The 15,395-nt window shown below is 42.2% G+C and overlaps 1 pseudogene; it reads left to right on the top strand.

Annotated features, from left to right (window-relative positions):
* Nucleotides 1–15,395, top strand: part of LOC109895301 (protein arginine N-methyltransferase 3-like) — a 114,249-nt pseudogene that overhangs the window by 83,451 nt on the left and 15,403 nt on the right.

Genomic DNA, 15,395 nt, shown 5'->3' with positions numbered 1-15,395 from the left:
GAGGAAGGAATGTTAACACTTGTCATGAAAATTAAATGCATGCTTTTCAACCGATCGCTGCCCGCACCCGCCCGCCCGACTAGCACCACTACTCTGGACGGTTCTGACTTAGAATATGTGGACAACTACCAATACCTAGGTGTCTGGCTAGAATGTAAACTCTCCTTCCAGACTCATATTAAACATCTCCAATCCAAAATTAAATCTAGAATCGGCTTCCTATTTCGCAACAAAGCCTCCTTTACTCACGTCGCCAAACATACCCTCGTAAAATGGACTATCCTACCGATCCTCGACTTTTGCGATGTCGCTTACAAAATAGCCTCCAACACTCTACTCAGCAAACTGGATGCAGTCTATCACAGTGCCATCCGTTTTGACACCAAAGCCCCATATACCACCCACCACTGCGACCTGTATGCTCTCGTCGGCTGGCCCTCGGCTACATATTCTTCTCCAGACCCACTGGCTCCAGGTCATCTATAAGTCTTTGCTAGGTAAAGCTATGCCTTATCTCAGGTCACTGGTCACAATAACACCACCCACCCGTAGCACTCGCTCCAGCAGTTATATCTCACGGGTCATCCCCAAAGCCAACACTTGCTCTGGCCTCCTTTCCTTCCAGTTCTCTGCTGCCAATGACTGGAACAAATTGCAAAAATCGCTGAAGTTGGAGACTTATATCTCCCTCAACAACAGCTGTCTGAGCAGCTAACCGATAGCTGCAGCTGTAAATAGCACATCCAATCTACCTACCTCATCGCCATATTGTTTTTATTTACTTTGTTGCTCTTTTGCACACCAGTATTTCTACTTGCACATCTGCACATATATTACTCCAGTGTTAATTTGCTAAATTGTAATTGCTTCGCTATTATGGCCTATTTATTGCCTTACCTCCTCACGCCATTTGCACACACTGTATATAGACTTTTTTTCCCCCTATTGTGTTATTGACTGTACATTTGTTTATTCCATGTGTAACTCTGTGTTGTTGTTTGTGCCGCACTGTTTTTCTTTATCTTAGCCAGGTCGCAGTTGTAAATGAGGACTTGTTCTCAACTGGCCTACCTGGTTAAATAAAGGTGAAATACATGTATGTGTATGTATATATATATATATATATATATTTTTTTTTATCACTTGAAAAGAGAATAACAGTCCAGTTCATTGGTTGTTTCCTCATACACTGATCTATCTGTAACATACACAGCCTATTGTACTTGAGTTCCACAACATGCAACCAAAGATTATGATAACTAACCTAAAACAGGACAGCAGCGTTGTTTACAATGGGAGCCAATGGAGCACAGTGGACAGAACAAGCAAGGAGGTGGGCAAAGCCAAGCACGAGCTATAAGCATGTTTTAGCATCTATTTGCATATTTCCATTGTGGAATGACTACTCTCTGAAGTGTGTGTGTGTGCATAATTCAAATTCACTCCTGCACTTCTTCAAACAATGTCATTAAAAAAAACTTTAGCAAAGGATCAATTCTACAAAACTGTTTGTAACATTGTAGTTTTGGGAACAGAAAACTGTATTGAGATTGGATGTTTCATTTATGACATCATTTGCATAATTTCGGCCCAGTTTCGTCTTGCTCTGCCTGCCACTAGACTTCCTCTTATCACCATATTTTGTGGTGGGTGGAAGCCCGCACCAGATGCCTCAGGATTTTACTCTACAGAATGTGGACTTCTTGGGTTTCACCTTTCAACTGTCATGTATATAAAATACTTGAATTGTTCCCATTTATTAGGAAGGACAAACCAATGTCCAATTGTTGCATTGAATTGAATAAACAGAAGACTGCATGTCTTGTAAGTTTCAACATTGAATCAGTGCAATTTACTGCAAGTAAAATACTGTAAAATATATCACTAGCCACTGTAAAATATATCACTAGCCACTTTAAACAATGCTACCTAATATAATGTTTACATACCCTACATTATTCATCTCATATGTGTATATATATATATATATATATACTGTACTCTATATCATCTACTGCATCTTTATGTAATACATGTATCACTAGCCACTTTAAATATGCCACTTTGTTTACATACTCATCTCATATGTATATACTGCACTCAATACCATCTACTGTATCTTGCCTATGCCGCTCTGTACCATCACTCATTCATATATCTTTATGTACATATTCTTTATCCCCTTACACTTGTGTCTATAAGGTAGTAGTTTTGGAATTGTTAGCTAAATTACTTGTTGGTTATTACTGCATTGTCGGAACTAGAAGCACAAGCATTTCGCTACACTCGCATTAACATCTGCTAACCATGTGTATGTGACAAATAACATTTGATTTGATTTGAAGTCGTAACACAAAGGACAACTTATTAAGATCAGCACTGTGACAAAACAATTTTATAACGTCCTTAAAATAATTTCTAGCCGAGCCAGTTACATGTGACTGTAAGAACAAATGAAAACCATGAGAACAATTAGAACATGTCTGTTATATCTTGTTGTATGAGTCTATATGAGAGTCTTTTCAGCATTTCACCATCAGGCTCCATGGCCACATTTTCCTGTATTCACAGACCAAGCTTTTCGCGCACTGTCGTTCACCGTGTCACTGTGTAGTCTTTGTGGGGGGAGGGATTAAGCTCAGGACCTTGTCCACTGTATACTAAACTGTTTTTTTCCTTCAATAAATGTAAAGAAATGCAGTGGATTAAGAATCAAGACTCAATAACCAAAATAATCATGTTAATAACCGAAACTAAGCACATTTTTTCAGTTGTGACTTTGACAATTTAGACTTATTTTGGACATTAATGTATCCCCATAGCTAGCATATGGCCAGCTAGCTCTACCTATGGATAATTGTACATCCACAAAAAGGTATATTGTTGTCCCAAAACCATACATGACAATTAACTAACTAGTTAACTAATTTTCTTCAAAATGTTGGCAGACAGACCAATATGGCCATGATGTCGGTGTGTGGCTTAACCTTTTGTGGCTGGGGGCAGTAATGAGTAGCTTTGATGAATAAGGTGCCCAGAGTAAACTGCCTGCTACTCAGCCATAAAAGCTAAGATATGCATAGTATTAGATTTGGATAGAAAACACTCTGAAGTTTCTAAATCTGTTTGAATGATGTTTGTGAGTATAACAGAACTCATATGGCAGGCAAAAACCTGAGAAAAAATCCAACCAGTAAGTGGGAAATCTGAGGTTTGTAGGTTTGCCTATCCAATATACAGTGTCTATGGGGTCATATTGCACTTCCTAAGGCTTCCACTAGATGTCAACAGTCTTTAGAACCTTGTTTCAGGCTTCTACTGTGAAGGATGAGGGAATGAGAGCTGATTGAGTCAGGGGTCTGGCAGAGTGCCACGAGCTCACTCAGGCACGAACAAAAAGGAGGTATTTGGACATAAATTATGGACTTTATCGAACAAAACAAACATTTATTGTGGAACTGGGATTCCTGGGAGTGCATTCTGATGAAGATCATCAAAGGTAAGTGAATATTTATAATGCTATTTCTGACTTCTGTTGACTCCACAACATTGTGGTTACCTGTATGGCTTGTGTCTGAGCACCGTACTCAGATTATTGCATGGTGTGCTATTTCCCGTAAAGTTTTTTTTAAATCTGACACAGCGGTTGTATTAAGGAGAGGTTTATCTAAAGTTTAATGGAAAACACTTGTATCTTTTATCAATGTTTATTATGAGTATTTCTGTAAATTGATGTGGCTCTCTGCAATCACTGGATGTTTTGGAGGCAAAACATTACTGAACGTAACCCGCCAATGTAAACTAAGATTTTTGGATATAAGAATTGTGTAACATTGCATAACATGAAGTCCTATGAGTGTCATCTGATGAAGATCATCAAAGGTTAGTGATTCATTTTATCTCTATTTCTGCTTTTTGTGACTCCTCTCTATGGCTGGAAAAATGGCTGTGTTTTTCTGTGTCTAGGTACTGACCTAACATAATCAGATGGTGTGCTTTCGTCGTAAAGCCTTTTTTGAAATTGGACACTGTGGTGGGATTAACAACAAGTTTATCTTTAAAATGGTGTAAAATACTTGTATGTTTGAGGAATTTTAGTTATGAGATTTCTGTTGTTTGAATTTGGCGCCCTGCACTTTCACTGGCTGTTGTCAAGTCGATCCCGTTAACGTGATCTCAGCCGTAAGAAGTTTTAAGGCACATTCATTCTACAGTATTTTAATGTTTCAGTAATAACATCCAAAGTGGGGATAAAACTTTTCAGAGAAACAAAAAACTAAACAAAAATGACTAACTAGGTCAACATGGTCAACTGAAATAGTGTTAAAAAATTCAGAAACCATATTTGTTTTATTAAAAAAAATATATATACATCAATAGGATGGGTATACAGTGTATTATGAAAGTATTCAGACCCCTTGACTTTTTCCACTTTTTGTTATGTTACATCCTTATTCTAAAATGTATTAAATCATTTCAATCTACACACAATACCCCATAATGACAAAGCGAAAACAGGTTTTTACAAATGTATTAAAACAAATACCTTATATACATGAGGATTCAGACCCTTTGCTATAAGACTCAGGTGCATCCTGTTGAGCTCAGGTGCTCAATTGATTGGACATGATGACTCCTCACTAAAAGACACATGAGAGCCCACTTGTAGTTTGCCAAAAGGCACCTAAAGGACTATCGGGCCACAAGAAACATTGGTCTAATGAAACCAAGATTGAACTATTTGGCCTGAATGCGTCCCATCTGGAGGAAACCTGGCACCATCCCTACGGTGAAGCATTGTGGTGGCAGCATTATGCTGTGGGGATGTTTTTCACCAGCAGGGACTGGGAGACTAGTCAGGATCGAGGAAAAGATGAGCCGAGCAAAGTACCGAGCGTTCAGGACCTCAGACTGGGGTGAAGGTTCACCTTCCAATAAGACAACAACCGTAAGCACACAGCTAAGACAATGCAGAAGTGGCTTCGGGACAAGTCTCTGAATGTCCTTGAGTGGCCCAGCCAGAGGCAGGCCTTGAACCTGATCGAACATCTGAGAGACCTGAAAATAGCTCTCCATCCAACCTGACAGAGAAGAATGGGAGAAACGCCCTAAATAAAGGTGTGCCAAGCTTGTAGCATCATACCCAAGAAGACGAGGCTGTAATCGCTGCCAAAGGTGCTTCAACAAAGTACTGAGTAAAAGATCTGAATACTTATGGAAATGTGATATATCAGATTTATTTTTTGTTAGCAAAAATTTATGAAAACCTGTTTTTGCTTTGTCATTATGGGGTATTGTGTGTAGATTGATGAGGAGAAAAAAACGGTTTAAATCCATTTTAGAATAAGGCTGTAACGTAACAAATTGTGGAAAAATATATAAATAAACAATGATTTTTTACTATGTTTGTTATTGTCTTGGAATGAATGTCATGATTTAAATAAATGTCCTAAGCTGGTGACTTATTTGTTTTCAAACAATTTAAACCACTTCTGTAGAATGACCCATGTAGTGCACTACTTTTGACCAGGGCCCATAGGTCAAAAGTAGTGCACTATGTAGGGAATAGGGTGCCATTTGGAACAGGCCCCCAGGGGTTGTTGTAATGTCACATTCTAACAACCCTCTCATATTTCATTTCCAGGCCATCGTTGGCTACTATGACATTTTCTTCGACAGATTCTGCGGCAACAAGGTAAGCAGCATGTGGCGGCCCTTCCTTTTAACGGCAACCCAATTATATTCACGCTTTGGCATTCCCCACGTCCTTGGGAGGCAATCGACGCTGGTGCGTTTCCTGATTGCTGATGTAAGCACCCACCGGAGCCAGCCACTCGGAAAAACCAATGCCAAGCTCCGCGAGCGACGTGCCGACGTCCTTTAATTACACGTCCTATTTGACTTGCCATTTGAGCATAACTGCTGAGATGTAATGCTACACCACTTGTAAAGGGAACTAAGGTTATGTGTGTGAATGAAATACCTCATCTTTAGAAGACTATGAGTAGGATCGAAGTACAGAATTACAGTGGCAAGAAAAAGTATGTGAACCCTTTGGAAATACCTGTATTTCCGCATAAATTGGTCATACAATTTGATTTCAACTTCATCTAAGTCTCAACAATAAACAAACACAGTCTGCTTAAACTAATATCACACAAACAATTATACGTTTTCATGTCTTTATTGAACACACCGTGTAAACGTTCACAAACGTATGTGAACCCTTGGATTTAATAACTGGTTGACCCTCCTTTGGCAGCAATAACCTCAACCAAATGTTTTCTGTAGTTGCGGATCAGACCTGCACAACGGTCAGGAGGAATTTTGGACCATTCCTCTTTACAAAACTGTTTCAGTTCAGCAATATTCTTAGGATGTCTGGTGTGAACTGCTCTCTTGAGTTCATGCCACAGCATCTCAATCGGGTTGAGGTCAGGACTATGACTGTGCCACTCCAGAAGGCATATTTTCTTATGTTGAAGCCATTCTGTTGTTGATTTACTTCTGTGTTTTAGGTCGTTGTCCTGTTGCATCACCCAAATTCTGTTGAGCTTCAATTGGTGGACAGAGCCTAACATTCTCCTGCAAAATGTCTTGATAAACTTGGGAATACATTTTTCCGTCGATGATAGCAAGCTGTCCAGGCCCTGAAGCAGCAAAGCAGCCCCAAACCATGATGCTCATGGTGTTCTTCAGCTTGCAAGCCTCCCCCTTTTTCCTCCAAACATAACAATGGCCATTATGGCCAAACAATTCTATTTTTGTTTCATCAGACCAGACCAAACCATAGTCTGGCTTGTTTATGGTGGTTTTGGATCAGTGGCTTCTTCCTTGCTGAGCGGCCTTTCAGGTTATGGCAATATAGGACTCATTTTACTGTGGATATAGATACTTTTGTACCTGTTTCCTCCAGCATCTTCACAAGATCCTTTGCTGTTGTTCTGGTATTGATTTGCACATTTCGCACCAAAGTACGTTCACCTCTAAGAGACAGAACGCGTCTCCTTCCTGAGAGGTATGACTGCTGCGTGGTCCCATGGTGTTTATACTTGCGTCCTATTGTTTGTACTGATGAACGTGGTACCTTCAGGCATTTGGAAATTGCTCCCAAGGATGAACCAGACTTGTGGAGGTCTACAATTTTTTTCTGAGTTCTTGGCTGATTTCTTTTGATTTTCCCATGATGTCAAGCAAAGAGGCACTGAGTTTGAAGGTAGGCCTTGAAATACATCCACAGGTACACCTCCAGTTGACTCAAATTATGTCAATTAGCCTATCAGAAGCTTCTAAAGCCATGACATAATTTTCTGGAATTTTCCAAGCTGTTTAAAGGCACAGTCAAAGTGTATGTCAACTTCTTCTGACATACTGGAATTGTGATACAGTGAAATAATCTGTCTGTAAACAGTTGTTGGAAAAATGACTTGTGTCATGCACAAAGTAGATGTCCTAACCAACTTGCCAAAACTATAGTTTGTTAACAAGAAATTTGTGGAGTGGTTTAAAAACAAGTCTTAATGACTCCAACCTAAGTGTATGTAAACTTCCCACTTCAACTATAGGTGGTCAGATCAAATTTGATGACCAATTTATGCAGACATCCAGGTAATTCCAAAGGGTTCGCATACCTTTTCTTTGCTTTGAAAACAGACAGTATTCCTGCTTGAAAATCCCATTCATGGACAAGCAGGTCAGTTTCCCAGACAGCACTGGTTTCCTGAATGTGTGTGATTGTGCATGCTGTTGGGGACCTGTGGGCGTGCGTGCACATGGACCTGCATGTTTGTGCGTGTATGGACATGTCTGTCTGTGTCTATTGTGGTTGCATGCACACACCCAGCTGTCACCTGTGATATTTTTTACACCAGATCTTCCTCGAACATCCTACTGAGAGCCAGGTAATCTTCCTGTGGTGCTGATGTAGTCAGGCTGTGCAACACTAGTTATCTGTCACCTATAGAGAGACCGAGTGAGATCAAAACAGTCAGTCATCAAAAACACCATGTTGAACTTTATCTGATAGCTTACCTCAAGCACTCGCGTACTGATAAAAATAACGTTTATAACTGAACAGAACAGATATATTAAAAACATTTAACTAAGCCAATTAAAATATTATTTCATGAAGTGATGCTGTTTCAGATGTGGTATGTATAAAGCTGTGTGTAAGTAGTGAATGTAAGTTTATGGTGTGTGGGTGTGGGTGTGAGTGTGTACAGTGTTGTGAACGATTGTGTGTGTGTGTACAGTACATTGAGCACATGTGCTTTTGTGTATATACAGTACTATACTTCGTGAAAGATGGTCTCTGTGTTGTATGTGATGGCCTGTGTGCGTTATCGTAATGAGAATCAGGGATGTGTCCAGTGATGTTGGGATGGATGAGACCGTAGCTCCGTGCTGTCCAGTCTTCCCCCACTGCCATCAAATAGGAGGCCAGTGTAATGAATGGTCTGTATGGGGACTGGACATCCACTGTCCCTGAGTAACCACTCAGCCCTGGCCAGAGCCACAGTCACGTTGACTGTCATCCCACTGACACCCCCGTAACATTAACGCAACATTCACAATGCGTCTGTCAGTTAAGTGCCAGTCCTGCTTTAGAACGTGTTTTCCCTTAACTATTCTGGGTGATTAAAATGCCTTATGAATAAGTTGAGACACTGCAGTGTTAAAATGTGTAAAGACGGTGCAGAGCAGGAGTGTGTCCATTACCCAGTGTAGACTGCTTTTGGCCGACAACCCCCCCCCCCCATAAAAGCAGGCACATTAAACCATTGCCAGAAATTGTAAAACATCCGTACGTGGTAAGACATTGCAGGGTGTAGAAATGTGTTATGGCACTGTGGTGTGTTAAAATGTGTTGAGACATTAGCAGTAAAATGTGTTGAGACACCTCCGTTTTAGAACGGGCTAAGACACTGCAGTGTTGAAATGGGTTAAGACCCTGCAGAGTGTGTAGGAAGGTCGACTAGCGTCTGCTGACAGTCTGTACCAACTCATAACAGCAGCCGCTGCCATATGCACACTGTTGGTGTGAGGGAGCGGGTGGGCGAGTGAGCGAGGAAGAGATGTTTAAGTGACTGTACTATTTTTTTCTTAATGTATTCTTATTGAAGAGTAAATCCGTTTGGTACAATCTACAGTGCTCTGGTAGTGCTTCTGTATCCATCAACGCTCTGGATACACACACATGTCCTGCTGGCCTCTTGCATGCACATTTCGTTCTATAAAACAAGCAGACACACACAACTGCCTTCCAGCCCAAAGGTGAATGAGGTTTTAGCTCAATGCTGTCTGTATTTGGCGTTAGCGGACTTACCCGCTTTCCTCAGGCATCCGTTAGCAGAGTGATGAGACCCCCGAGTTAGGCTGTGATCACTCATTACTACTGGAATGGGCCCTACACACACGCACACACGTGCACACACATAGCTCACTATTATCGCGACACTCACTACTGCTGAAATGAGCTACACACACCTACCTCTGTTATTACACACCACTGGTGGATTGGGACCTGCCCTGCATGCTAAACACTCTCAACATAAAGCAACTCAGCTAGAAATATGTTATATGTGGGCAATTACAGTGTTATAGATGTGACATTACAAACAAAATCACAAGCTAAATGTCTCACAGAATGGACAGATAAAGCATACATGAAATGTTTGAGGTGTGTGTCTATAGTACCCCATGAGGGAGCGTATATACCCCAAAAGGCGGAATTATGGGGACATTTGGCACACAGACAGAGAGTGGAAGTGGCAAGAAATACGTTAGTCCTGCCATTCCTCTCTCAGCTCAGAGCATAGAAAAAGGAGTGCCATTTGTGTGCCATTTGACTGCAAGCCAGCTCCACATCAATGGTGGTGGGATTATCTCTCATTCGCTCTCTAGCGCTCTCCATACAGTATTCCATTGCGAGTTTTTCATAGTGCACGGTTCTGACTGTCTCCGGTGACCGACCTGCCTATACTGTGCCCCTCCCAGCTCTCCCTCCTTTGCTAGCACGCTATGAAAGATGCAAGGGTTTGTGTTCTTGGAAGTACGGCAACTAATCAGTCTCCTCCGTTACAAACATACTTAATCTTCCTAGTGGAATCTAATCTTGACGTGCAAGAAGTCAAGGGATCAATTATTTTGGAGTCTACTCTTCACCACTACGGCATCATCGTTAACAGTGGGGGAGGGGGGGGGGGGCAGAGAAAGGCAAGCGACAATATGAACAAAGTCCTGTATGGCAATACTTTGTTAAATGAGTTAAATGAGGTGGAATTGAGGTACGGTAATGGTAGTACAGGTGCAGTGCTTAACCATTTGAAAGGGACGCACCATGATACCCAAACCATTGCTGGCAGCAGCGCAGCTACATTTTGAGTTCACATGGAATTTTTTGAATTTTGATTATTGTTTTAACGGAAAACTGATTTAAAAAAATTGCTGTTTAAACGTTAGTATTGTTTTTCCATTTGTCACATCCCTAACACACACCCGGTGGAATCAATTTCTATCCCACAAAAATCAGGAATCAACACCCAATAGTCAATACAGAAGACAATTAGAGTCTCTAAAGACTGGAAAGGGTAAGGGTACTGACCTCGTAGAGAGAGAGATGGCCTTCATCCCAAGTGGCACCCTATTCCCCTATACAAAGCATTCGGAAACTATTCAGACCCCTTGACTTTTTCCAGATTTTGTTACGTTACGTTAAATAGTTTTCCCCCTCAATCTACACAATCTACACAAAAACTGAAATATCACATTTACATAAGTAAATAAGTAAAGACCCTTTACTCAGTACTTTGTTGAAGCACCTTTGGCAGCGATTACAGCCTCGTCTACTTGGGTATGATCCTACAAGCCTGGCACATTCTTCTCTTTCAGGTTGGATGGGGAGCGTCGCTGCACAGCTATTTTCAGGTCTCTCAGATGTTCGATCAGGTTCGAGTTCTGCCTCTGGCTGGGCCACTCAAGGACATTCAGAGACTTGTCCCGAAGCCACTGGTGCATTGTCTTGGCTGTGTGCTTATGGTCGTTGTCCTGTTGGAAGGTGAACCTTAACCCCAGTCTGAGGTCCTGAGCACTCTGGAGCAGGTTTTCATCAAGGATCTCTCTGTACATTGCTCCGTTCATCTTTCCCTCGATCCTGACTAGTCTCCCAGTTCCTGCCAGTGAAAAACATCCCCACATCCTGCCACCACAATGCTTCACCGTAGGGATGGTGCCAGGTTTCCTCCAGATGTGATTCTTGGCATTCAAGCAAAAATAGTTCAATCTTGGTTTCATCAGACCATGTTTCTCAAACTCCAAGCGAGCTGTCATGTGCCTTTTACTGAGGAGTGGCTTCCGTCTGGCCACTCTACCATAAAGGCCTGATTGGTGTAGTGCTGCAGAGATGGTTATCTTTCTGGACTGTTCTCCCATCTCCACAGAGGACCTCTGGTGCTCTGTCAAAGTGACCATTGGGTTCTGGAGGCCACTGTGATGGAGGCCACTGTGTTCTTGGGGACCTCCAATGCTGCAGAAATGTTTTGTTACCCTTCCCAGATCTATACCTCGACACAATCCTGTCCCGGAGCTCTCAATTTTTTTGAGCTCATGGCTTGGTTTTTGCATCTCAAGGATGATCAATGGAAACAGGATGTACCTGAGCTCAATTTAGAGTCTCAAAGCAAAGGGTCTGAATACTTATAGTATGTAAAAAAGGTATTTATATTTTTGTATTTGATAAATTTGCACAATATTCTAAAAACGTGTTTTCGCTTTGTTATTATTGGGTATTGTGTGTAGATTGATGAGACAAATAATAGTATTTAATCTATTTTAGAATAAGGCTGTAACATAACAAAATGTTTAAAAAGTCAACAGGTCAGAATACTTTCAGGGCACTATTATAGGGAATTAGGGCCAGGGATCCAGGGTAAAATAGTAAGTTTTGTTTTAAGAGGGGAAAAGAGAGTAAAGAGGTGAGAATTAAAGAGTGACAAGAGAGTTAAGAGGATAGAGGGAAAGTGTAAGAGAACCAGATTAAGAAGTGAGGATGGAGAGCGTGTAAGAGAGACTTTGGGAAGTGAGAAGGAATTCATAAATAAAAATAGTTTAAAAGATAGAGGGGGTGGTTATTGATGTAGTGGTGAAACTCGTTCGCTCCACCCCAGCACCTTGGCAGTCCCAGTGCTCCTCTCGGGATGTTAAAGCCGAAATTGAGTTTTTAACAACATTAACTGGCTGCCTTTCACCTCTATAGCCTGGTTTATAACTAATACACTCACACACACAGATATGCATCTCAGCGTGTGCACACACACCAGCCATTCCCCTGTGGTCCTGTGCAGTGAGGGCAAACGTCTCAAAGTCACCCTGAAGACACACACTCCCACATTTCCTTCCTTCACACACACACTTCTGTCCCTATTTCTTTTACAGAATGCTGTCAAAGAGACAAACCTGATTTTAAAACGAGGGATGAGAAACACAACCTGACCTGCATCAACGCCAATGTCTCTCCACTCCATGCGTCCGGGGATTTATCTGTGGCGAGACAGAAGCTTATGAGATGTGTTTGTATGAGTGCAGTAATTAACCACAGGAGGATGAGAGTCAACACACACACACACACAAAGAGATGTTGGTGTTTAGAGAGAGAAAAACAGCACACAGTGGGCCGGAACAAAACATCACTGAGAACTACTCGGAGCTGGCAGGTTAATAAATTAAACGCAGCATCGTTTATCATGCTCATTTGATTTGTATGACTAGGAAATGGATGAGGTGGGATTTTCATAGGGTTACGGATTTTTCCCCCAATATTTTTCAGTTGCCTACTTTTTTGTTTGCTCAAGAAATTGTGGGCATACTTTGTGTGAGGATTTCCCATGATCCCATAGATGAAACGGTGGCCTGGTTATCTGTGTCCCGGACCAATCAGAAGACCTCAAACTTGGGTGGGAGTTTGCTGCGGATTTCGAGAGGCCAGCGATTTACATTCTTCCGTCCCTTTAACTCTAGTGTCCTCTCTGTGCCCTGTGTCCTGCCATAACACTTCTGTCTTCTTCTTGTGCCTCTTACTGATGAAATTATCTCTCTCTATTTCACTTTCTCTCCAACTCTCACTTTCTTTCTCCCCCTGTTTTTTAGTGCTGAAGGTCCTTGAGGAGCTGAGCTGCATCAGGCTGACATCAGGGTGTAATTCCCCAGGCCTGCTTTATGTACTGCTCAGACAGGTGCTCAGGATATACGACCCCCTGACACTGCCTGACTACACCTCCTCTACCTATCCACCTCTTCTTAGACAGAAAGAAAGGAGGGTTGAAAAAGTGAGTTATGTAGAAAGGGGGAGATAGGGAGACTAGATTGAAATGCTGCTGCCGTGCACATCACTGCAGTGTTGGGTGGAATAGATAGAAGTTGTTCTGCCTTGGGAGAACTTGGAAAGGGAGGTGTGTGTGTGCATGCGAGCTTGATTTATTTATGGAAAAAAATGTATCTAAAAATATATACAGCTTAAAAGGGCACATGATGATGCATGAAAACATGAAACAACCCTTTTTCAGTGTGGTCCTTGGAAAACAAACTGTTCAAGCAACATTTGCTACTTGTAATCGATGTCTGCAATGTTTCCTGTAGATAACGTCAGTGCCACATCTGCATTTTGGTCCAAAAAGCATTGGAATTGGTCGGGCCATAATTTTGACTCACACAAACATTTGTTGCTAAGAAATGCATTTTTATTCATATGATGCACACAAGAATGTATTACAGAAAATGGTGAGAAAATAAGGTTGAAAATAAAAAGGGACATTTTATGATCATACTAGTTAGTATGATTCATGAGAATTATATGTCAATGCTATGTATTTATTAAACTTTTAACAGGGAGTCACTATTGAGACCAAGGTCTCTTTTTGCAAGGGAGCCCTGATACACAATTTATAAAATGCAAAATAATATACACTGCTCCAAAAAATTACACATCCTAGATCTGAATGAATGAAATATTCTTATTAAATACTTTTTTCTTTACATAGTTGAATGTGCTGACAACAAAATCACACAAAAATTATCAATGGAAATCAAATGTATCAACCCATGGAGGTCTGGATTTGGAGTCACACTCAAAATTAAAGTGGTAACCACACTACAGGCTGATCCAACTTTGATGTAATGTCCTTAATACAAGTCAAAATGAGGCTCAGTCGTGTGTGTGGCCTCCACGTGCCTGTATCAAATCAAATGTATTTATATAGCCCTTCATACATCAGCTGATATCTCAAAGTGCTGTACAGAAACCCAGCCTAAAACCCCAAACAGCAAGCAATGCAGGTGTAGAAGCACGGTGGCTAGGAAAAACTCCCTAGAAAGGCCAACACCTCCCTACAACGCCTGGGCATGCTCCTGATGAGGTGGCGGATGGTCTCCTGAGGTATCTCCTCCCAGACCTGGACTACAGCATCCACCAACTCCTGGACAGTCTGTGGTGCAACGTGGCGTTGGTGGATGGAGCGAGACATGATGTCCCAGATGTGCTCAATTGGATTCAGGTCTGGGGAACGGGCGGTCCATAGCATCAATGCCTTCCTCTTGCAGGAACTGCTGACACACTCCAGCCACATGAGGTCTAGCATTGTCTTGCATTAGGAGGAACCCAGGGCCAACCGCACCAGCATATGGTCTCACAAGGGGTCTGAGGATCTCATCTCAGTACCTAATGGCAGTCAGACTACCTCTGGCGAGTACATGGAGGGCAGTGCGGCCCCCCAAAGAAATGCCACCCCACACCATGACTGACCCACCGCCAAACCGGTCATGCTGGAGGATGTTGCAGGCAGCAGAACGTTCTCCACAGTGTCTCCAGACTGTCACGTCTGTCACATGTGCTCAGTGTGAACCTGCTTTCATCTGTGAAGAGCACAGGGCGCCAGTGGCGGATTTGCCAATCTTGGTGTTCCCTGGCAAATGCCAAACGTCCTGCACGGTGTTGGGCTGTAAGCACAACTCCCACCTGTGGACGTCGGGCCCTCATACCACCCTCATGGAGTCTGTTTCTGACCGTTTGAGCAGACACATGCACATTTGTAGCCTGCTGGAGGTCATTTTGCAGGGCTCTGGCAGTGCTCCTCCTGCTCCTCCTTGCACAAAGGTGGAGGTAGCGGTCCTGCTGCTGGGTTGTTGCCCTCCTACGGCCTCCTTCACATCTCCTGATGTACTGGCCTGTCTCCTGGTAGTGCCTCTATGCTCTGGACACTACGCTGACAGACACAGCAAACCTTCTTGCCACAGCTCGCATTGATGTGCCATCCTGGATGAGCTGCACTACCTGAGCCACTTGTGTGGGTTGTAGACTCCGTCTCATGCTACCACTAGAGTGAAAGCACCGCCAGCATTCAAAA

This window comes from Oncorhynchus kisutch, linkage group LG8 (genome assembly GCF_002021735.2).
Source record: "Oncorhynchus kisutch isolate 150728-3 linkage group LG8, Okis_V2, whole genome shotgun sequence".
Classification (NCBI taxonomy): domain Eukaryota; kingdom Metazoa; phylum Chordata; class Actinopteri; order Salmoniformes; family Salmonidae; genus Oncorhynchus; species Oncorhynchus kisutch.
Note: the sequence above shows the minus strand (reverse complement) of the source record. Positions and strands in the feature narration are given on the sequence as shown.